Here is a 24,808-nt window from a genome sequence, read left to right as displayed (position 1 = left end):
CTAGAGGTTTCAGAAATGGGCTGAGAACTGTATGGGCTGAGAACTGTAGACTGTATCAATAAGAAAACAAACCAGACCAATGCCAGGAAGGAGCTGTTGCTGGTGTCAGGTTTGGTAGTGAAACTACTGAGTTCAGCTGTGAAGTAAGCTGAAACAATCTGAAGCAGGAAACAGAGGGCCAGATCCATTTATAGATATGCAAACAGGTAGCTAGATATGATTTAACTAGATTTGTCAACAGTAGAAGACTGAGACAAGTTGAGTCCTCAGACTTCGGCATGCACACCAATGCCTCTCTGAATTAGAAGTCCTCAGATCATCCCAAACCCTGGCCACAGGTAGGTCCTCAGCATCCTAGGTGGAGTGGTTGTGTGTGGATTTTTAAGGGTTTATCTATTTGTGGGACCCAGGAAAAGGTTTTCCATCCTGTCCTTGTTCTAATGTATTGTATACTCCCTGATATCAGTGTTAAGGAATTCTTAGGCAAATGGATGAAACTAAAAAATACCATCCTGAGTGAGGTAATCCAGTCACAAAAGAACACATTTGGTATGCACTCACTGATAAGTGGATATTAACCCAAGTGTTCAGAATACCCAAAAAACAATTCACAGACCATATGAAGCTCAAGAAGGGAGACCAAAGTCGGGATGCTTCAGTCCTTCTTAAACAGGGGAACAAAATACTCGCAGAAGAAAATACAGGGACAAAGAGTGGAGCAGGGACTGAAGAAAAGGCCTTCTAGATACTGCCCCACTTGGGGATTCATCCCATACACAGCCACCAAACTCAGTCACTATTGCTAATGCCAAGAAGTGCTTGCTGACAGAAGCCTGATATGAATGTCAGGCTCTGCCAGAACCTTACTGATACAGATGAGGATGCTTGCAGCTAAGCAGCAGACTGAGCACAGAAACCCTAATGGAGGAGTTAGAGAAAGGACTGAAGGGGTTTGCAACCTCATAAGAACAACAACAGTATAAACCAACCAGATCCCCCAGAGCTCCCAGGAACTAAACCACCAACCAATGAGTACACATGGACAGACCTATGGCTCCAGACACATATGTAGCAGAGGATGGCATTGTCCAGCATCAATAGGAGGAAAAGCCCTTGGTCCTGTGAAGGCTCATTTCCCCAGTGTAGAGAAACACCAGGGTGTTGAGGTGAAAATGGGTGGGTAAGACTGAGAACATCTTCACAGAAGCGGGGAGAGGGGGAGAGAGAGGATGGGAGAGGAGGGAAAGGGGACAATGTTTGAAATGTAAATACGTAAAATATCCAATAAAAATAAATAAATACAAAAGAATCAAATATGGGTCCTCTGGTAGATTAGCATACTTAAACACTAAGCCCTCAATCCAGTCTCAAAGATTAAATTCTTGACCCAATAAAATATGCTATTTTTGGGGCTGGCAAAATTGAAGGAATACCAGTCACAGATACCCCTGATAGGTCAGTGAAAAGAGGGTCTAGGCCAACTAATGTGCTTATCATTTAGAAATGTAAGATAGTGACTTCCTGATTCTTCTTCCTCATCAGAGAGCTCTGTCTTTATCTATCTATGTATCTTTCTATGTATCTATCTACCTACCTATCTGCTCTCTCTCTCTCTCTCTCTCTCTCTCTCTCTCTCTCTCTCTGTCTCTCCCCCCCCCCGTGTGTGTGTGCTTTCACTTTCACCAAAGTCTTCCTGAGTTGAAATCTTGCTTTTCCTGTTTTTTCATTTTTGCATTGCCCAAGAAAAAGGATCTGAACCTACAATCCTAGATGACATCATCCTAATGATATCAACAAGCAAGGCACTACTTGGCTCACTTTTTCGAAAGTGACACATATGAACATTCAGTCACCCCAAATGATTGAGGCATATCAATGACAGGCCAGAGCATGATTTCAAAAAAGTCCAACTTGGTGAGACTCATACACTTACAAGGCTTTCTTTCTTTTTATCTTTCTGTATTTTCTTTCTTTCTTTTTTCTTTCTTCCTTTCTTTTCTTCCTCCTTCTTTCTTTCTTCCTTCCTTCCTTTCTTTCTTTCTTTCTTTCTTTCTTTCTGTATTTCTGTTTTGTCTTTTGTTGTTGTTGTTGTGTGTGTGTGTGACAGTTTCTCAGTGTAACTCTGGCTGTCCTGGAACTCATTCTGTAGACCAAACTGGCCTTAAACTCACAGAGATTCACCTGCCTCTGCCTCCTGAGTGGAGTACACGAATTAAAGATTTGTACCACCATGCCTAGCCCTCTGCTCTAGGAAGAGGAGTGCTCACACGACATCAGAATAAGATCGAACAACCATAGTAGAAAAATAGAAAGAAATAAAGTACTCAATTAGGGGCAGACAGGAGGCAATATATTTCATAAAGCCTAGTGTCTGCACATCATCTGAGACATTCCTTTTACACAAGCAACCAGAGCAGACTAGTGACAAGGCCATTGGTATGATGTGTAGCTCACTGGATGTGATTCCTCCAAGCCAGGGCTGATAGCATCATCACAAAAGGCTGACCTCAATTGCAATACAAAAACAATATCTTAACATGGGAAGCAAAGTATTTGGGTTTCCTAGGCTGAATATTTACAACTGTTCTCACTCTTGTGATTGCCATTTTTACTATATAGATATTTGGTTCATTAAATTATTATATTGATACTATCAAGTATTTGCAATGTGTTGCCTGTCACATATACCAGAGAACAGACCAAGACAGAACGGTAAAGTTAACTAAGACATTATGATTTTGCTTTGCAAGTTTCTTGGATTTTTTGTTTGTGGAGGAATTAGAGGTTTTACTTTTTGAGTTCTGTTTGCTTGTTTGTTTTAATTCAATTGCCTGGCTCTTGAGTGTGAACTTTGTAGATATTGGTGTCATATTGTAATGAGCAACTGCATATGTAATTGGTAATATCCCACAACATCAAACAGAAGCCTGTTGCATGCTGCTTCTGATCAATAGAGTTGGGCTGTACTAGTTGTTCAACTTCTTTGATATTTGGAAACATCTTAGTATATCAAGCTCATTGAAAAAATGTAAATAAGACACAAGTGGTGGTATGTAGCTTTAATTCCACCATTCAGCAGGTAGAGGCAGAAGATATCTGTGAGTTTCAGACCAGTCTGGTCTACATAGTGAATTTCAGGCAAGCTAGGTCTGCACATTGAAACTGTGACTCCAAATAACAAACCAACAAACGAACAGTATAAAAGAAAATACCTAATTGATTTTTACAACATATTACACATATTGAAGTCTATTTGCTTTATTTTTAACTACATACTAACATTTCTTTTGCAGCATGATTCGTTACATGTTCTATAATATTTAGTTGAAGGACAGCTTGGTGGAAACAATGTTAAGGAACAAGTAGGCCAATAGGTGGAAAGAAAGACTTAGACGCTGTTTCCCTGGTTACAATTCACACTGAGAATACCAACTATATAAACAGTATACAATTATATGCCTTGCTTATATTAATTCATAGCTCCAAACTTCTGCATCTTTAAGAGCTTTCCCTTTGTATTCAAGAATCCCTTTGAATCTACAAAACATTATGTTTTCAATAAAACATGTATTTTAATCCCTTCATTTGCTGACCTAATATTAAAAATCACTGTAGACAATAAAAACACTTTTTAATAATTCTTTCAAAGAGAGCCCAGCCAAATATTCCCAGAAGTGTGAAACAACAAAAGCAAGAGATGGAAATGAATCAACGATGCTGCCTGAAATCTTAGCTTAATTTTTTTGCAGTTGCTCAAATATTAATAACCCAAGTTCTGATCTTTTTAAACATGTGGAATCTTCTTAAGCTTCTCAAAACAAAAGAAGCCAAACAGAGATTTAGACACACATTATAAAGCTCAATGCCAGTGTGGCATGAGAAGAAAGAAGGCTGTCACACGATGTACAACCATCACTTCTGTGTACTCAAGAGCACTAAGTGATCACATTGCACACGGACTCTACACTTGGGGGATTTTGAACCATGTACATGTTTCTTTTGATTTTTTTTATCAGCTACTCAAACAATAGAAAGCATTCGACGAGCAGAGCAGAATGGTGGCTCTCAGAGATTTGATCCCAGAGAATATAACAAAATATAACTCAGTTAAAAGCTGGGGCTGTCATATTGTCTTGGGAGAATTTTCCAAGGCTGACACCCAACATCAAATCTGTAGTTAGAAAGCAGTTCTGTTTTGTTGTTGTCTTTTCAAAGTATAGAATACGGGGCAAGAAATAGTCCAAAATTGGTCACTGACTCTCGGGTGAGTGTGCTGCTCTTGTGAAAGAAATTGAACAAGGCATGAAAACATGGCTTTCCCTTTAGATTCTAGGATAGTCATTTACCTCAACTAGAAATATTTTTTCCTCACTGGAATGAACACGGGACTCATATTTTAATTTGAACATTGGGAACTTTAAAAGTAAGTACCTAATAAATATGGCAGGAAAGATGACACACGAATGCTGACCATATACCTGCTGCTGAATAAGTAAGTAGATATCTATCATTATTATTTTAGCAAATGTTAAATCATGTATTTTTATTTTGTCAAATGAAGAGCTATAATACTTCTATAGAATAGCATTGCTAGTTTGTAGGCAAGATAGGCTTGGAACTTAACCGACTCTTATAAAACTAAAGCTTACAAAACTGCATTTCCTGTCTCAAGTCACCAGTTCATAGCTGTAGGGGCAAATGTGCACATTTAGAAGGGACAGTCTGAATCAGGTAGTGTGTGGTGCGAACCAAGGAGTCAATTATATCTGTACTAGGCGGCTCTTTGGAAAGTGACTCAGGTAACATAATGTCCTCATTTCTTTCCTTTCTTTCTCTATTAGATAAACTAAGAGGCAAAAGGTTAAAAGGTCAGTCTGACTGGGGAGACAGGTGGCCAGGGTATTCCTAACCTGACAGGTCATGTTGAAGATTCTGTTTTCACACACAGAGCAAGTCAGAACCCCAAGGGTTGTTAAGTGAAATCTCATCTATAATTACATATGCTCACCCTGGCTGTCATAATGGCAGGAGCTTAGACAAAAGAACACATGAAGAGAATTGAACATTGTTTCAGTGGTTTGGTGAAAAACATAACTGTCTGTGGTTGTCATGGTGGCAGAAGTGGGGAGCTGGGGACAAATCATGACATTTCCTTTCAGAAGACAACTGAAATCTAGGCTGCCATTGTAGCTTCTCCCATTCCATTTCTACATTTGAAATGGGGACAAATTACAATTACTCCTAATAGTAGCTATGAGGGAAGTGGGTCCTTACCCATAGGGAGGTAGCAAGGCCATGCTCAAGTTGTCTCAACTTAGCCTCCCCCTGCGTGGGCTTCTAGGATATTTAAGCGTGAAGATATTAATAAAAGGCTTAGAACTACACTTAGTATAGTATAAAGTCTCACTCTATGTTGCTGGTAGAGGCGGTTGTTAAGAGAAGCTTAAATCTTAGTTTTATTATTATTTGGCTTCATTATTAAAATAAAAAATAAAAGCAATGATTTTAGAAGGCCAGCACCAATGTGAGCGCCTATGTACATATAAAAACTATGTGAGTGAGTGGTATGTGGAAGCCTTCCATAGCACATGCAGGAATGACAGATTAGCAAGAGGAAAAGTTACTGACTCTTTTACCTTTCCATTGGCTCATACACCTAAGGTGTTGCCTCCTAGCCCCACCATCGGTGTTAAAAGTCTGGAATGTAAAAAAAGAAGAAAGAAAGAAAAAAGAAAGACGGAAGGAAGGAAGGAAGGAAGGAAGGAAGGAAGAAAGAAAGAAAGAAAGAAAGAAAGAAAGAAAGAAAGAAAGAAAGATGTGTAATTAAATCAAAACTTGGAAGAAAACTAGAAAGAATTCAAATTAGTTGTCAATAAGTCAAGTGACCCCAAAAACCATTCTACACTGACTGTGCCCTTGCAGGAAAAATATACTCAAAACACGTGTGTGGAGTTGATTTGTTGCAGCATTTGGAAGGGAGGTAGGGAATCCACAATCCCACTTGTAGGGATAGCTGAGTCATATATTCTTGCCTGGAATTCACAACACGGGAGAGTCTACTGGAAACCTCATATGCATGGCAACTGTACCCTGTGCCACAGAGGTCCAGTTGCCAATAAAATATAGAACCAACATGTAGACTTTACATTGAAAAAAGGGTCTATAAAATGAGTTAGCCGGAATATATCATAAATAGTACTTTTCAAGAAACTGCAGGGAAATGAACCAAGTTATGTTTTCACAGAACATCTGCCTCAAAAGCTGGGACCTGTGCGCCTCTGCCACCGTACCTAAAAGCCCGTTCATTCCCTCAGGAACCTGTCTGTATAGACTACTGAGTCACTGAGAAAATGTCCTCTGCATATATCATTTACATGTTTAATTCCCAGTCTCTTCCAAAATTGTGCTATTAGCAACTTAAGCAAATGGAAAATTCCAACGTGCTTTATAGAAGCCTAGCCCTGGTGATAATAAAGAGGAAAGTAAAGAATGCAGCTCTTATTGTTCATATTCATACACAAAGTAACAAGTAGAGATAATAAGTCCCAACCAAATGCAACTTTGCTTGGTGTCCCAGAAAGGAGATTTCCCATTATGACTAAGGCAACTGTGTCTGCTAACTGGAAAGAGTTTTGGGGTACTTGAAGGCTATTCTAGTTCAGCCTCAGTGCAATCACATAAGCTCTGCCTGAATTGACTTTTTTTTCTTCAGAAGAGGAAAAATGTTGCAAGTTATGGTACCAAAGAAAACAAAGATGATCTCTCTCTCTCTCTCTCTCTCTCTCTCTCTCTCTCTCTCTCTCTCTCTCTCTCTCTCTCCCCCCCCCCCCGTCCCTCCCTCTCCCTCCCTCCACATTCCACATTACTATGAGACTCACCTCTTTGAACTTGAAAAGTGCTACAAATGAAGGACAATGAGGGTTAGATATTGTTGTGTTGGTTATCTAGCCAGCTCAGGAAGACTAAAACCGAGTGACGTTAATAATCGTCTGTACTCAAGCCTCCTTCAGTGCTAGAACATCTGTAACTGTGTCTCCTGTGGGACTCAATTGTGTCTGTTGAGTATCTTTCTTCTTTAGACACAGCATGCATTCTCAATTGTTTCATTTGTGTTCTGTTAGATAATCAGAATTTTAAAAATAAAATACACCGATAAGAGTATTTAGTTTTAAGAAGGCGTTTAATGAAAAAACAACCCAAACCCAATATTAATAGAAAATGACAAGTACCTTATTCCTTACTTCCTAGCCCAAATTGTATACGTATTTATTCTTTGGGTATCCTTGACTTTTCAAAGGATCTACAATGATGAGTCAACCGTAATGTGAACATTTCTTTTGGAGAATGCCTTATTAAGCTTTTAAAAAGCTTAGTAAGATTTATCTTTGGACACTTAAGGAGGGTAGAATTATGGGATTTGCAATAATAAGGATCCTTGGAGCACAACCATCGCAGTGCACTTTGCAGAAAGACGAAAGAGACTCCTTTAGTTCAAAGGGGTAACATTCTTCGAACCATAAGGGCAGAGCTTTGCAGACAGACAGGGCCAGATTCAGTGAGGTGTGACACCATCGTTCAGCACAGCACAGGGCAGTCAGGGCAGGGCAAGTGACACTGCAGGAGAGCCTTTTTTGGTCAAACATGAAGCTGTTAAGTTTGGTATTGTGTAATGCCACCATGTCTGGTGGTGACAAGGTACATAGGGAGCTCTCAGGGTACACCGTTTGGCCTCATTTCCTTGTCAGTACCTCTAATCAATGGAAAGATCGTAGAGGCTTTTGGTTCCATTTAATCAGTACCTGAATGGGCTGGGCTGTGGTTTCCCTAACTCAAAGGACCTACAACTTTTGGTTGTAGTTTTATGAGAACCTCGCAGTAGATCCTTACTTAGTCTGGAATTCGTGGTGTAGACCAAGCTGATGTGGAACTTGAAGCGATTCTACTGCCGCTGCCCACCACGGCCCAGGAGTGCAGGCGTGCACGATTGCCAGTCTAACTATCAGCTAACTCCAAGGCATTCTTTCCACAGCCAAGCAGCCGGGCAGGTTTCTCCAAATTCAACTGAAAGGCAACTGGGTGGAGAGAAGAAATGGAAAGCAGAAGATGCTAGAACTGCAGCCTCTCAGTGCTGAAGGCTGCTGTTTGGTTCATCAGGAATCCTATTGTTCAGTTGGCTCTGGGTATCTATGTAATAGGGTTGTAGATACCCCTATGAACACCCAACTTCCATATATATACATATAATATATATAATATATATGTATGTATTATTTAAAGCCCTGTAAACACCTTTTCATATACTTTATACTATCTCCCAATCCCTGATAACTGTTAATACAATATAAGTAGTATGAAAATGCTATCATATCGTGGTGTTCAGTTGATAATAATAGCAAAACAGCCCATATACCAATGCAGAGGCGTGTTTTCCTAAATATTTATTTCTATGTAATTGTCTGGCTCCATAGAGGGTCAAATGAGCATAACTCAAAAGTAGGTGAATGCTTCAACTCTGTCAGCAGGGCCAGAAATATCCTCAGTTTCAACAATTGCTAACTATTCACTAGCGAGAGTCAAATTTTTCATGCACTTGTGGTTTTACAATAAAATATTCTTGAAGCAACTAGCAGTCAGCATTTATTGAGTACACACCAGGAATGAAGTCCACGAACTGTGGCTTATGAACTAGATGTCATTACCCCAATTCACAGATACGGGGTGAGGATTGCCAAAGATATAAACCAAAAGAATTGGGGTAGTGTTGGTGGCAAGGTTTAAAGACAGACATATCTGGCTTTGGAGGTTACACTTTAGCTGGCTTCTTTCTGCTCATACCTTCCCAGTATTTCTCCTTAACATATGCTGGATGAATCTGATCAAATGAATCCCTTAGTAAGAGAAAGTAGGGTAATAGAAATCTGGACATTGGCAGTGGGTGCTATGGTTAAAGCTATGCTGTACAACTGTTCATGTATAATTCTATATTTGTATGCACACTAGTGTGTGTGTGTGTGTGTGTGTGTGTGTGTGTGTGTGTGTGTGTGTGTGTAAAGGTCATTATGCACTGTGCTCATGGAAGTCAGAGGTCAACCTTGAGTATCTTGACTTAGGGGTGACCCATATTACTTCTTTATTTTGTCCTGGAGCTTGAAAAGGAGTCTAGGCTGGGTAGCTCAACTGTCTTTGTGCCTCCAGCATTTGGATACAAGTCATATGTCACCGTTTGTGGCTTTTTCTCTCCCAGGACATCAACTGAACGTAGGTCCTCATGCTTGCATCACAAACACTTAACTGACTAAACTATTGCTTTAATCAGTTTTTTTTTAATTCAGAGTCTAGAATTAGGTCACTACAAAAAGCTATTATTAGTTTTCCCTTTCATTATCATACAACTTTACTAAAGAATAAGAACTAGATAAAAAGAAATTAATTAAAGAGAATATGGAGAGTAAGAAGAACGCATTGTACTGCAGTGTGTATTAGGAAGTCCAAACACAAAAATGAATCCAGAAGTTTGAGTGTAATTGTTCTTTCTTTTATTTTCTTCATGTATTTGTGGTATAGATGCATGCATGCTCACGTGCATGTACACATTTGTGTGCAGCTCTGCTTCTATTTGTGTGCCCACATGAGTGAAGGCTCAAGGACTTTGGAGTCGGCTTGCTCTGGACTAAATGGAGGCAGCACCTCTCTCTTGAAACCAGGGCTCACTGTCTCCTCTAGTCTGGCCAGCCAGCTAAGGACCGCCTGCTTCTGTCTCCTGAGCACTTAGCTCTAAGTTTCAATCTCCTCCTAACTTTCATGTAAAGACATCCAAACTCCAGCACTCAAGCACATTAACCACTGAATCATCTCCCAGCTCCCAAATTATTATTATTATTATTATTATTATTATTATTATTATTAGTAGTAGTAGTAGTAGTAGTAGTAGTAGTAATGGAGACACGGTGTGGCATAATTAACATGGGAGGTGATGGATTTGGTCAATTCATTCAAATTTGGGACTGATGTCAGAGAAGTTGTCTTTTGTAAGCTACATTTGTCCAACTGCAACAAATAACTTCATGTCACCATGTGAACACAGCAGCTGTGAGCTGATGTGGTGGCCTTTTACACCAGGAAGACAGGGTTGTTTCTCATTATTTTTCAGCCTTCCATGTCATTCTTGAATTCTTCCAAGGGAATTTAGGATGGCTGACCTAGCACCTGAGGTCATCTCTGTATTTAATGGGAAGGAGAATAGGGATGAGGGAAGCAGATTCTTTCCATTAAGGATATCTCGTGGAAGGTTTATATACATTTTTTTCTTAAGGATGTGAAATGCTCTCAGTGAGAATTCTGATGATAGAACAGAAGTGAAGAATGGGTGGTGGGAACACATAGGACAGGCAGAATGCACTTTGGGATCTGAATCTTAATGGCGAATGTTGAAAGTCACCCCCTCAGAAGTTACTTCGAATTGCAAAATTTTACCAGTTTTATGAGATGTTTTCCTTTGCAGGACATCTTCCTGGCATGGACCCCTAATGAAAAGAAATGTCCTAAAGTAAGGTAAGACTACAGCAGCTAGAGGACCCTTGTGCATTGTTGCAAAGGAATGGCTTTCAGGAAGTCATTACAATTGAAGAACGATGAAGATGAATACCTTAAGATGGCCAATTTTAAAAGAAAAAAATTTTGTGGATGTTTTATTTATGTGAATGAGTGTTTCATCAGCGCGTACCTCTGAGCACCATGTGCACACAGTATTGATGGAAGCCAGAAGAAGGGGTCAGATTCTCTGGAACTGGAGTTACAGTCAGTTCTTAGCTATCATGAGAGTGCCGGGAACTGAACCCTGATCCCCTGGAAGAGCATTGGTACTCTTAACTATGAAGATATCATTTCAGCTTCAAGATTGACAATTTAAAAAAGAAAAGGTTCAGTAATACTTCTTTAAAAATAATATATGGAATATTTTTATTCTAATATTATAATTAGATGTAAAGCTTGTGAAATGTTTAATGCATTTATAGGGCCAGATATGCACAATACAAAGCGATCGGTCTCATAATTAAGCAGACTATTATCGGTTCGCCTGACATGTTTATGTGAAACAACATTTTCATAGGCAAATTTTATTAAAATATTTTATTTATTTACATTCTAAATTTGTCCTCTTCCAGGTCCCTCCTTTCTGAGTTCTTAACCCCCTCCCCACTCCCTTTTGCTTCTGAGGGGGTGCTCTCCCCACCTACCCACCCCCACCTCTCCACCAGCATCCCCCTTCTCTAGTGTGCCAAGTTTCTACAAGATTAAGTTCATCATTTCCCACTGAGGCCAGACAAGGCAGTCCTCTGCTACTTATGTGTTGGCCATGGACCAGTCCATGTGTGCTCTTTGGTTGGTGGCTTATTCTCTGGGAGCTCTGAGGGGTCTGGGTTAGTTTATATTGTTGTTCCTCTTATGGAGTTGCAATCTCCTTCAGCTCCTTCAGTCCTTCCCTTACCTTTTAAAAATTAAATTTGAAGTTTAAACTTTGCTCAATCTTTAAAACTTATGGAAATCCATAAGATAGATATATAGGTAGGTAGGTAGATAGATAGATGATAGATAGATAGATAGATAGATAGATAGATAATAAATGATAGATAGATAGATAAATGATAGATAGATAGATAGATAGATAGATAGATAGATAGATAGATAGATAGTGTGTGTGTGTCTGTCTGTCTATCTGTCTTGATTCTTAAGAAGCTTACACTCATGTCTTAGAATTTGGTACTTAATTCTAACTAAACACAATAAACACATTGATTTTCTTCCATTTGTCTTATCCTGAAACTATTTCAGTGTCACACCCAAGGATCCAGCTTCACTTGAGGTCACTAAGGAGAAAGAGGAGCGCTCAAATTGTTGGAGCGCTCAAACTGTGTTATGCTATGTCTACTGATATCTTCTTTGGGAACTTCTTCAGGGTTTCTCTGAAGCAGTGTGGACCAGTTTTACTGACTACCACTTAGGTACTTAGCCTTACTCTTCTGGTTGTGTTTCTTCTATTTCTTCTTCTGTTTTCCGGCTAGAGACCTATAAAGTATTTACTGAGCACTTCAACCATCAAAGAGAGGGAACCCTATAGAGATTTCCATACCCCATTCCTGGACCAAATAGAGTAAAATAACGCTTACTCAGGAGCACGCTGTTCCCAAGGACCCTGTTGAAAAGAGCTGGCTCTGCTGCCCCTTCCAAGTACATTTAGCCCTTCCAGTAACTGTATGAGTTTTAACTGTGAATTATCTCCTCAAGGTCAGGGAGATTGAAATCAGTTATCATGGCTATTAAGTAAGAAACTTGGAGGTCATATCAAAGTCTTCTGCCTCTGGAAATTTATGTCACCTGTAAGAAGCCTCCCTCGTTAGACTCTCTTCTCAGCAGCAGTTCTAGCATATTTTAAGGCCATTAAAACCTTAACAACATGTGTGTACTTCAGGAAAGAAAGGAAGTGCACAGTGTTATTCCAAATGTGGAGCGATCGCACCCACCTCCTTTCCTTCTCAATACTATTTTAATCACTTGTGATGCACATCTTCCTTCCCACACCTTGAAGAATATAGTGGTGACAAATTAAGTTTATCAGAAACTACAGCAGAGGGTGAAAGTTGCTTTGATCCTTTCATTTGCAATATTAATCTATGGCAGAAGAAGAAATCAAGCCAGTAATGGAAATAAAAGCCAAAAAGAGTGTTTATCAAGTTGAGAACAATACTTATTGATATGAATGCTGATATTAATATAAAATGTGAATATTCTTTTGTTTTCAATCTCAGTAATACATTTTCAATATTTGTTTACATCATTTTATTTTATTTACTTTTATGTTTGTCTGTAGAGGTATGTGCACATGAATGGAGTTGCCCATGGTGGCTAGATTCCTTGATTTAAGTTCTAGATTCCCCAAGAATTAGAACCATATGTGTGAGTCACCCAATGTGGGTTCTGGGAAATAAACTTATATCCTCTGCAAAACCAGCAAAATGCTCTAATCCATCTCTCCAAGCGACAGATAGCATTTTTAAAAACTGACACTGTTAAAATAGTATTATTAATTAGTAGCAATTATCTTTATATATTAAAAAAGCGACCACGGGGCTGAGAAGATGGCATAGTGGGCCAACTGCTTATTATGGAAGCATGGGGACAGGAGTCTGAACTCTTAGCACTCACACGAATACCCAGCAGAGACGGTTACCTTCTTGTAATCCATGCTCGTAGGAAGTAGACACAGAACATCTCAGGAGCAAGTTGTCAAGGTTAGCTGACCAGACAAACTCCAGGTTCTAACAAGAGAACTTGCCCCAGTATATATGATGAAGAGCGACTCCAGAACGGTGCACACCACCAATGTCGAACTTTCCTACAGTGCTCGAGGGCCCAGGTTCTATTCCTGGCATGGCAGAAACTGAATATTATGGTGTGCAACTGTAACTCGGGCATTTGAGAGACGAAAAAGGAAGGATTGGAGGTTCAAGGTCATTCTTGGATTCAGAGCCATTTCTAGACAAGCGTGGGCTAAATGAGACCCTGTCTTTGAAAACTAAACAAATATAAATAAGTAAATAAATAAACAAGCAAATAAAGTCCAGGCACGTGCCTTTAACTTCAGCACTCGAGAGACAGAGCTCAGTGGGTTTACCAAGAACTGATATGATAATGTTTTTTATATTTATGTGCCATTTCTAGATATTCTTTTACATTTGCTTGCAATAATAGCAACTCATCCAAAACCGAAAGTGTGGTTTATTGTTGATTTTTCTCTGGAGCACACTGAACAGGAGCTGGGTTCCAAACCATAGGCTCTCATTCTCAGGCTTCCTAATAAAGACATCTAATAAAATGAGAAGCCCTGCCCACGTTAACTTGGTCTGAATTTACATCTATGAAACAAAGAGTAGAGTTTTAATTTGCTGAGCTTGTAAACCCAAGCTTCTATGACACTGTAAATAAGAAAATGTGATTCTTTTCTTCTCAGACAGATACTTTGTGTGCATCCAATGCCTTTTCCAGAGATGCTCAAGGCAATCAAAGGAAATTATAAATTGAACTCTGTCCACATGAAATAGTTTCTCTTATTATTTGTGTCTATTACAGGAATGTGGTAAAAATATTGCTCTACCATTCCATGTTTACTTTGGAAGGAGTCCAAGAAAAGTTTGATTATATTCATACCACAATGAAAATTATACTTTGTTGTTTTAGACAGGACCTCACTGTAAGCCCAGGTAACTTTGGCTCTCAGTCTTCCCCTTCGCTCTCCTAAGGGCTGAGATTTCAGGGACGAACCACCATATGGCTATGTTGTCTTCGTACTCCTAGGACGGTTTACAATCTCACAGATGTAATCAGTTGTCTCTCATGATCACAAGGATGTGCATTTTCAGCTTTATCCCCAATTCGATCTAATTTATTTCTGCTGTTCTTTTGGTAGAAGTCATATTTTGTGTGCATCTTATAGATGGCTTTAAAATCCATGATGGCTAATGATAATAGGACAGATTAAAAACTAAAACGAGAGGAAAAAAATAAACCCAAAACTTGCAAAAAAATGAAATCTCCAGATTTTAATAAGCTCAATAATACCAGCCAATATTACAAATTTTTTTAAAAATGCTATTTTTCATGGTTTGTGCTTATTTATGCTTGTGCCTGCACACATGTGTCTCTGTCTGCATATAAATCTATATGTGTATATATGAGATTTTGAAATATATAATTTCAAATGAGATTCAGAAATATGTAATTTTCCTTAAAGGAAAATGTTGTCTTCCAGAAGGCTACATGATACACACTCAAGGCCCAAATTTGACTATGCTTAAAAGAACAATATAAGCATGAATCTGAAATGTGATTTTCTATAAATTTCCACCAATTTTTAACATGAGTCCCTTCAGCTCTATCCACACTGACTTGTGGACTCTTGTCTCCTGGTCTCCTCCAGAAGAGCATTCCTTTCTCCATAGGCCCAGGCTTTGTTCTGCAATAAGCCTTTGCACAGTGCATTCCTCTCTGTGATGTCCACTCTAAACACACATTTCCTTCTGCAATTCACTCCAAATCCTGTTATCCTTTTCTGCTTCTCTCACTTGCATATGTATTTCTTTTGAAAATATAATGTCATTTGCTATGATGTTGTTCCTATCCTTTGCTCCCCACCTGTGCTGTGAGCTCCCTTAGTTGATTGCATCTCACCCATCGATAAACATCAGCTTCCCAGAACACCTCATACACAATGCGTTCAGATCGCATTCAGTTAAATGAGTGACAGTTTTGTGTATTTCGAACAGTTGATTAAAAGTGAAAATATTAGGACTTACATGAGACTGGTTTTATTGTCATTCTCTTAAAAAGAATATTTGGCCAGGTAGTGGTGCAGCATGCCTTTAATTCCAGAAGTTGGGAGGAAGAGGCAGGCAGATCTCTGAGTTCAAGACCATCCCTAACTAGACAGGGAGTTCCAAGACAGCCATAGCTAAGCCAAGAAATTCTGTCTCAGAAAAGGGGGAAGAGCAAAAGGGGGTATTCAACTTAAAATAATTTTTTCTGCAAAGTATTTTTTAAGGAAAGGAATTTTTATTGTTAATTAGTTACTTACTTTGCATCCCAATTGCAGCTTCCCCTCCCTCCTCTTGTCCCAGTCCCACCCTCTCACCTCTCCTTCCTTCATTATCCATTCCTACTTTTCTCCTCAGAAAAGAAGAGGCCTCCATGGGTATCAACCAGCCTTCATATATGAAGCTGCAGTAAGAGTAGTCTCTTCTACTGAGGCTAGACTAGGCAGCCCAACTACAAGAAAGAGACCCAAAGGCAGACAATGGAATCAGAGACAGCCTCTGTTCCTGCCATTAAGAGTATTACAGAAGACCCAGCCTCACAACTGTTACATATGTAGCCTACCCCATGTATGCTGGTGGTTCAAACTCTGTCAACCCCTATGGGCCCAAAGTAGTTGATATTGTAGATTTTCTTGTAGTGTCCTTGTCCCCTGAATTCTTCAAACTTTCATCACCCTCTTTCCCAGTATTCCCCTATGCTTTCCACAATATTTGGCTGTGAGCCTCTGAATTTGACTTTTTTTTTTTTTTGGTTGCTAGCTGAAGCATCTCTGATGACAGTTATGCTAGGTTCATATCTGCAAGTCTACAAGTAGCAGAGTATCATTAATAGTGTCTGGAGTGATCTCTTTCTCGTGGCATGGATCTCAACCTGGGTCAGTCATTGGTTGCCCATTGCCTCAATTTCTGCTCCATCTTTTACCCCTGCACCTCTTTCAGGCAGGAAAAAATGTGGTTCTGTGGCTCTCTTGGTGTCCCAATCCTTCCATTGGAAGTTTTGCCTACTTACAAGAAATACCCATTTCAGACTCCGTATCCCCCATCCTTAGGAGCCTTAGCCAGGCTCACCCTTGTGCACTCCTGGGAGCTTTCTAGGGTTGTAGCTCCTGTAAACAATTTTTTTATTTATTTTTTTTTAAACTTGAGTATTTCTTATTCACATTTCGAGTGTTATTCCCTTTCCCGGTTTCCGGGCCAACATCCCCCTAATCCCTCCCCCTCCCCTTCTGTATGGGTGTTCCCCTCCCCATCCTCCCCCCATTGCCGCCCTCCCCCCAACAATCACGTTCAGTCTTAGCAGGACCCAGGGCTTCCCCTTCCACTGGTGCTCTTACTAGGATATTCATTGCTACCTATGAGGTCAGAGTCCAGGGTCAGTCCATGTATAGTCTTTAGGTAGTGGCTTGTAAACAATTTTTATGAGAAATCTCAGCATCATCTCATTGTTCTAGCATCTAATTTTTTAAAAAAGAATATTACTTCCATAAAATCTATAAGATAATTTATGTGAACATTTATAAAATGTATTTCCATGTGTTTAAATCAGAGTTATTGTGAAATGTTATCTAGTATATTGGAACGTATAGAAGATCAGAGTTCAAATTCTTGGCCCATGCCTTCCAGAGGCTGGTACAGCCTTGGTTAGCTGGTTCTAGCATTCTCTGTCCAGTGACCTTAGCTGTACCAGGAATAGTGGGGATTCTCCTGGGAACTTTATTTGACCTATATTATCTTCTGGTTACCTTTCCACCTTTTCACTGGGAAATTCAAGGAGCATGGTTCTATTTGCTTATGTAATTTTTCAAATGGGGGTCACACATGTTCTAACATAGTCTATAGTTGGAACCATTCTGAAGTTCACCTACAGTAGCCTCCTTCGGTTTGCCTTCATCAGCTCCTCTGAATTTGCCCTGGTTCCTGGTGAGCTCCCTCTGAGATTTGCCTTCTAACCCTAGAACAGATAACCCGCTGTCCCATAGGCTTCAGGGAAATAATCCCAATCTTAGAACATTTATTCTCAGTAAGTTTCATGCTTACACTGTGTGATGTTTGTCCTCAAGTAAAATATGAATTCTTTAATAGAGAGATTATATCTGATCTTCTGAATCTATTTTTCAGAGTAATTGGTGCATTGTTTGTATAATAGATGACCTAAAATGTTTGTTAAGAAAATTAATACATGTCAGGATTAAGGTCAGCATCAGTAGAAGTTTTGGTGGCATAATGTGTCACACAAACCATAGCAAAAACTTGTAAAGCATCTTTAAAAAAAAAAAACTAAATGTCACATTTAATCCTCACGACAGTCTCACAGGATTCTCCACCTCATTCCCATTGTTTCTATTTAGCAGCTGAGAAAAACGGGGCTGAGAAGGGTGAAACCAGCTAACTGGGGCTGTACCTCTACAAAGCCTTGCACCAAGAGCATGAACTCTGGGTCGTTGACCCCTGTGTATATACGTTTTACAACACCTTTAATTTCAAAAGGGACAATATATTTATAAATGTGCATATGTTAAACACAGCCATCACGCTTGAGTGTGAAATGCTTTGGAGTGTCTGGCCTGAGCGGAAGTCCACAGACAGTGAAATAACTGCAAAGGCATTTTGCATTCACGAATTATTTAATGCTGATGAAGAAAATCTGATAACCACAGAGTGATTTTGAAAACCTCAGCCAGAATGAAGTGTTCAAAGAGCGTCTTATACCTCCTGCCTGGATTCTCTGGTCATTTTCAGGGACCTGGTATTTACTAGTATAGGAATAAATTTCTAGGAGAGATTATGGCAGCTTATAGCTAATGCATATGTTCTAGAAACTGGGCCTCAGTGAGCATAGCTACAAATTAACTGTATTATGAGGCAAATGCCTGATTTCTTTCTGCCTTAAAAATATGATCTCAAAGTCCTTGGCCTTTATTCTAACTAATCTTTCAGGGAACCAAACTTATATCCCACTTAGTTCTAATATATAGAAATTTACATACAGCTTTTTAAAGTCAGAGATTCTATCCATTATCCAAGAATATGAGGACTAGATTTCTTTTTTACCTTAGCTTTCATTTAAATTAATCCCAATCTCAAAGCAAGACTCTAAATGTACAAGTGTGAAGCATACTTTAAGCTTGAGACGCAAACTTTCACTGTGGTTCATCAGGAGTCACCCGAGTGGATGCTGATTCACTTGCTATGAGATGTGCCCAGCTACCTGCTTTGTAACAGGTCCCCAAGGTCCTCCAGAGGCCAGGAGCCTGCAGACTGCTTTTTGATTCATCAAACTCAGTCCCTCATTTTATCCCTGAGAGAGTAAAGAAGTGAAAATGACTTATGTAACTTCACCCAGTGTGAGAGTCGAACAACACAGGCTGGCTGGATCTCCCTCATTTACTTCTGTTTTTCAATCTGCTTATTTTTTAAATCATGTTGGAATTTCTGGGGAAAAAGTCCTCTTGAAATATGTCTATCTCTTTCCATGTCTGTCTGTCTGTCTAGACTTCAAGCTAAGCTTCCTGTATCTGATATTTTTGTGTTGGATAAAAAGTTTATACTTTTAAATATTTTAAGGAGTCTTGAACATCTAACTTTCTTTGCCTATCAGTTCTTAACGAGTTGTTGTAAGATCATGTCAGCAATACAGGTGTGTGTGTGTGTGTGTGTGTGTGTGTGTGTGTGTGTGTGTGCGCGTGCGTGCGTGCGTGCATGCGTGCGTGCGTGTGATGTTGTATCCTAACTGACAGCTAGCAAGCACTCTTGTTGCAGACTCCCTTTCATGGTGGTAGGCACAGATATAATTTCAGGCTGATTCTAAAGTCTCATTTTTCATAGCTACCAAGAAAAATTCAAGTTTGTAAAGGTGGAAGACAGTGGGTGTATGTGAGGAGGGCAGGTAAAACATAAAAGATGATTCCGTTTTTATCCACAGTGACAATATGTACAGCTCCCAACGTCTAGGTCAGAGATTGCGTAAGAGCCTAGTTAGCTCTCTGCCACGAAAGAGAAAAAGAATTCTGCATTCTGTTTTGGTTTAAAGAAACACTGCTTACTATTATTAATCAATTAATCTCCACTTCCTTCCACTACAAATGATTCCTGCTTTTCTTTTTGTTTTCCCCATTATCTTCTGGAATTTAATGTTTTCTTCTTTTTGTTTCAATGAACAGGTTTTTAAGAAACAACTGTTTCTTATTTTGTTTGTTTGTTTGTTTGTTTGTTTTTTGAGACAGGGTTTCACTATACAACCCTGGCTAGTCTGGAATTTTCTATGTAGGCCAGGCTGGCCTCAAAATCTTTGAGATCTGCCTGCCTATGCTTCCTGAGTGCTCGCACTGAAAGTGTGCAATGACGGGCTGATAGCGTTTTTGAATGTGAAGTTGTCATGAAGCACAGTTACTCAGGATGACAAATAAGCAAAGAACAGAAGAGTGAGCAGAGCCTGGTCATTTCATCTACGGCATAACCGGAGACTGCGGCTGTGCATGATTCAGTCGTCTGTTACCTAACAGCTATGCTTGGACCTTAGCTTCATAGTCCGCAATCTGCTCTTCAATCACAGCTATGTGCTACTGCCACCTTTTCAGGAAAGTCCAGCTAATTTTAATGCCAATATAAGCACACAAATCCACTAGGAAGCCATATTGCCTGCTTAAAAGAAATAAAAAGCACATGATTACCCTAAAAGCAAAGTAGTTTAAATAAAATAATTTAATGGTTAAAATCATTCTGTTCTCAATGCAAAGTTTTAAGAACAGAGTGGGAGATATTTGGTCATGTAAGGTTGGGACATATGAAGTTTCCATTTTTAGATCAATAGTGGCAAATTGTATGCATGTTTATAGGCCTTGATGTAAATTACCTAAGACAACTTGTTTCCTTGCTATTTTCCTCTATTGTCTTCAATTATTGTCTTGGGTTTTTGTTGTTAAAATAGTTACAGGTAATGGTTCTTCATCACAAGGGACACCTTTTTGTGTTGTAAGCTGCAGTCACAACTATTTGGATATCCCAAAATAGTTTCTCTTAGATTACATTCCAGGCTTTCCTACCCTTGGTCCTTGATCTCGATGAATCCTTGTACTCTTCTGTGTGTTTGATGGGTAACTATTTCTCCCCTGAGGTATGCTGCATGAATCACTCACTCTACCCAGCTTCGTCCAGGGCCCCCAAGAACGATCTTAGAGCTCCTTTGATTCTTGTGGGCTTCTTATTCCATTCCTGGGGCAATACACTGTTCTCTGTTCACAAGTTTGCTTTACTAAACACGTTATAAGCCACACAAGATACTGCCATAGGGATTTTATTTCCAGTGCAGTCTCTAGCACAGGGTAGACATGAAATTCATGTCTAAGGAAGAAGAATAAGAACAGGGGATGAGAACGGAAAAATGTATTCTATGAGATCATAGGAATTTGACAATTATGTTATTTTCTATAGGATTTCAGAGTTCAGAGAACTGACAATTGGGTGTCTTGCTGGCTTATTGAAGTAAGAAGGCTTCATAATGCCTCTGCTCTCATTCCTTTGCCTTACAAATGGAGGCAGGATTTAAGAGACTTAGTCATTTTCTCAGCAACGGGAACCATAATGCAAAGGAAGAAGGCAACCCACTAGGAAGTAAAGGCCACTTGGCATGAATCGGCCTTACTCACCAGCAGCCAGCAGCCAACTCCCACCCACTACTGCCATTCAGGTTGAAGGATGGAGCAGTGCAGAAGCAACCAGAGCAGTGAGAAGGATGACTGGAGACTGGTAAACCTCAACCTGAACTCAGAAGTAAGAAATCAAAAAAGGGAGGAGGAACCTTGCTAATCCCTGCACACAGCTGCTGCTCCCAAACCCATGGGAGAGAGAGCTCATCTCCCAGACGTGTGGGCAGTCCTGAGACTACAGGGCAGGAGAGACCACCACTTCTGCCCACCTTTGCGCACATCCATGGCCCACAAGGAAACTGTATAGGGCCTCTGGGAACAGGAAGATAGGGGGCAGTCAAGCTGCAGGAGCACTGCAGTCCAGACTGCACCCAGATCTGAATGGACCGGGTCAAACAGCTCCCTGCACCCAAATCTCATGGGAGGGAGAGCTAGATCTCCAGAGGGGCAGACATGGCTGGGAAACCAGAGGAGACTACTCTCTGCCCACCTTTCTGACTCTAGAGGAAAACACCTAGTGCCATCAGGGCCCCCTGCACACAGGGACCCAGAAGTAGGGGCAGGCCCTTCTGGTTGCTGCCCTCACAGAGAGCTGAAACCCAGCCCCAAGGAGCAACTTCAGGACCGAGACCAGAGGTAAGACCAACTTTTCTGCTGCAAGTAACCTGCCTGGTGGACTCAGGACACACACCCACAGGAACAGCTGAAAACCAGTGGACAGGAATTACTACATGCCTGAAAGCAGAACACTCTGTTCCAATAACTGGCTGAAAGAAAACAGGAAAACAGGTCTACAGCACTCCTGACACACAGGCCTATAGGACGGCCAAGCCACTGTCAGAAATAGCAGAACAAAGTAACACCAGAGACAGCCTGATGGCGAGAGGCAAGTGCAGGAACCCAAGCAACAGAAACCAAGACTACATGGCATCATCAGAGCCCAATTCTCCCACCAAAGCAAACACTGAATATGCAAACACACTAGAAAAGCAAGAGCTAGATTTAAAATCATATTTGATCATGATGATGTTGAATTTTAAAAGGACAAAAAACTCCCTTAAAGAAATGCAGGAAAACACAAGTAAACAAGTAGAAGCCCTTAGAGAGGAAACACAAAATCCCTGAAAGAATTACAGGAAAACACAATCAAACAGATGAAGGAATTGAAAATGGAAATACAAACAATAAAGAAAGCACAAAGAGAGACAACCCTGGATTTAGAAAACCAAAGGAAGAGACAAGGAGCCTTACATACAAGCATCACCAACAAAATACAAGAGAAAGAAGAGAGAATCTCAGGAGCAGAAGATTCCATAGAAATCATTGACACAACTGTCAAAGATAATGTAAAACGGAAAAAGTTACTGGCCCAAAACATACAGGAAATCCAGGACTCAATGAGAAGATCAAACCTAAGGATAATAGGTATAGAAGAGAGTGAAGACTCCCAGCTCAAAGGACCAGTAAATATGTTCAACAAAATCATAGAAGAAAACTTCCCTAACCTAAAAAAAGAGATACCCATAGGCATACAAGAAGCCTACAGAACTCCAAATAGATTGGACCAGAAAAGAAACACCTCCCGTCACATAATTGTCAAAACACCAAATGCACAAAATAAAGAAAGAATATTAAAAGCAGTAAGGGAAAAAGGCCAAGTAACATATGAAGGCAGACCTATCAGAATCACACCAGACTTTTCGCCAGAAACTATGAAAGCCAGAAGATCCTTGACAGATGTCATACAGACCCTAAGAGAACACAAATGCCAGCCCATGTTACTGTATCCAGCAAAACTCTCAATTAACATAGATGGAGAAACCAAGATATTCCATGACAAAACCAAATTTACACAATATCTTTCTACAAATCCAGCCATACAAAGGATAATAAATGGTAAAGTCCAACACAAGGAGATAAGCTACACCCTAGAAAAAGCAAGAAACTAATTATTTTGCAACAAAACAAAGGGAAAACAAGTACACAAACATAATCTCAACTCCAAATACAAAGATAATGGAAGCAACAATCACTATTCCTTAATATCTCTCAATATCAATGGATTCAATTCCCCAATAAGAAGACTCAGATTAACAAATGGGATATGTAATGAGGACCCAGCATTTTGCTACCTACAGGAAACACACCTCAGAGACAAAGACAAACACTATCTCAGAGTAAAAGACTAGAAAACAACTTTCCAAGCAAATGGTCTGAAGAAGCCAGCTGGAGTAGCCATTCTAATATCGAATAAAATCGATTTTCAACTAAAAGTCTCAAAAAAGATAAAGAAGGACACTTCACATTCATCAAAGGAAAAACTCACCAAGATGAACTCTCAATCCTAAATATATATGCTCCAAATACAAGAGCATGTACATACATAAAAGAAACCTTACTAAAGCTCGAAGCACACACTGCACCTCACACAATAATAGTAGGAGATTTCAACACCCCACTCTCATCAATGGACAGATCATGGAAACAGAAATTAAACAGAGACATAGACAAACTAAGAGAAGTCATGAACCAAATGGATTTAACAGATATTTATAGAACATTCTATCCTAAAACAAAAGGATATACCTTCTTCTCACCACCTCATGGTACTTTCTCCAAAATTGACCATATAATCAGGCACAAAACAGGCCTCAACAGACAGAAAGGTAGAAATAATCGCATGCATCCTATCAGACCACCACGGCCTAAAACTGTTCTTCAACAAAAACAAGAGAAGAAAGCCCACATACACGTGGAAGTTGAACAATGCTCTACTCAATGATAACCTGGTCAAGAAAGAAATAAAAAAAGAAATTAAACACTTCTTAGAATTTAATGAAAATGAAGGTACAACATACCCAAACTTATGGGACACAATGAAAGCTGTGCTAAGAGGAAAATTCATAGCTCTGAGTGCCTGCAGAAAGAAACAGGAAAGAGCATACATCATCAGCTTAACAGCACACCTAAAAGCTCTAGAACAAAAAGAAGCAAATACACCCAGGAGGAGTAGAAGGCAGGAAATAATCAAACTCAGAGCTGAAATCAATTAAGTAGAAACAAAAAGAACTATTCAAAGAATCAATAGAACCAAAAGCTGGTTCTTTGAGAAAATCAACAAGATAGATAAACCCTTAGCCAGACTAACGAGAGGACACAGAGAGTGTGTACAAATTAACAAAACCAGAAATGAAAAGGTAGACATAACAACAGAATCAGGAAATTCAAAAAATCACCAGATCCTACTACAAAAGCCTATATTCAACAAAACTTGAAAATCTGCAGGAAATGGACAATTTCCTAGACAGATACCAGGTACCAAAGTTAAATCAGGAACAGATAAACCATTTCAACAACCCCATAACTCCTAAAGAAATAGAAGCAGTCATTAAAAGTCTCCCAACCAAAAAGAGCCCAGGTCCAGACGGGTTTAGTGCAGAATTCTATCAGACCTTCATAGAAGACCTCATACCAATATTATCCAAACTATTCCACAAAATTGAAATGGACGGAGCCCTACCGAATTCCTTCTATGAAGCCACAATTACTCTTATACCTAAACCACACAAAGACCCAACAAAGAAAGAGAACTTCAGACCAATTTCCCTTATGAATATTGATGCAAAAATACGCAATAAAATTCTGGCAAACTGAATCCAAGAGCACATCAAAACCATCATCCAACATGATCAAGTAGTCTTCATCCCAGGCATGCAGGGATGGTTTAATATATGGAAAACCATCAACTTAATCCACTATATAAACAAACTGAAAGATAAAAACCACATGATCATT

At 39.6% G+C, this 24,808-nt stretch overlaps 1 long non-coding RNA gene across 1 annotated transcript; it reads left to right on the top strand.

The window, feature by feature from the left end:
* The first annotated feature begins 227 nt into the window (after positions 1-227).
* Positions 228-23,282, top strand: LOC147996492 (uncharacterized). The gene is made up of 3 exons (XR_015672443.1): positions 228-338; positions 10,502-10,551; positions 20,799-23,282. It is a non-coding gene; the product is annotated as an uncharacterized LOC147996492 (long non-coding RNA).
* Positions 23,283-24,808: the final 1,526 nt, after the last annotated feature.

This window comes from Rattus norvegicus, chromosome 2, assembly GCF_021556685.1.
Source record: "Rattus norvegicus strain SHRSP/BbbUtx chromosome 2, alternate assembly SHRSP_T2T, whole genome shotgun sequence".
NCBI lineage: Eukaryota > Metazoa > Chordata > Mammalia > Rodentia > Muridae > Rattus > Rattus norvegicus.
The sequence above is the reverse complement of the archived record's forward strand: the minus strand, read 5'-3'. Positions and strand labels throughout refer to the sequence as shown.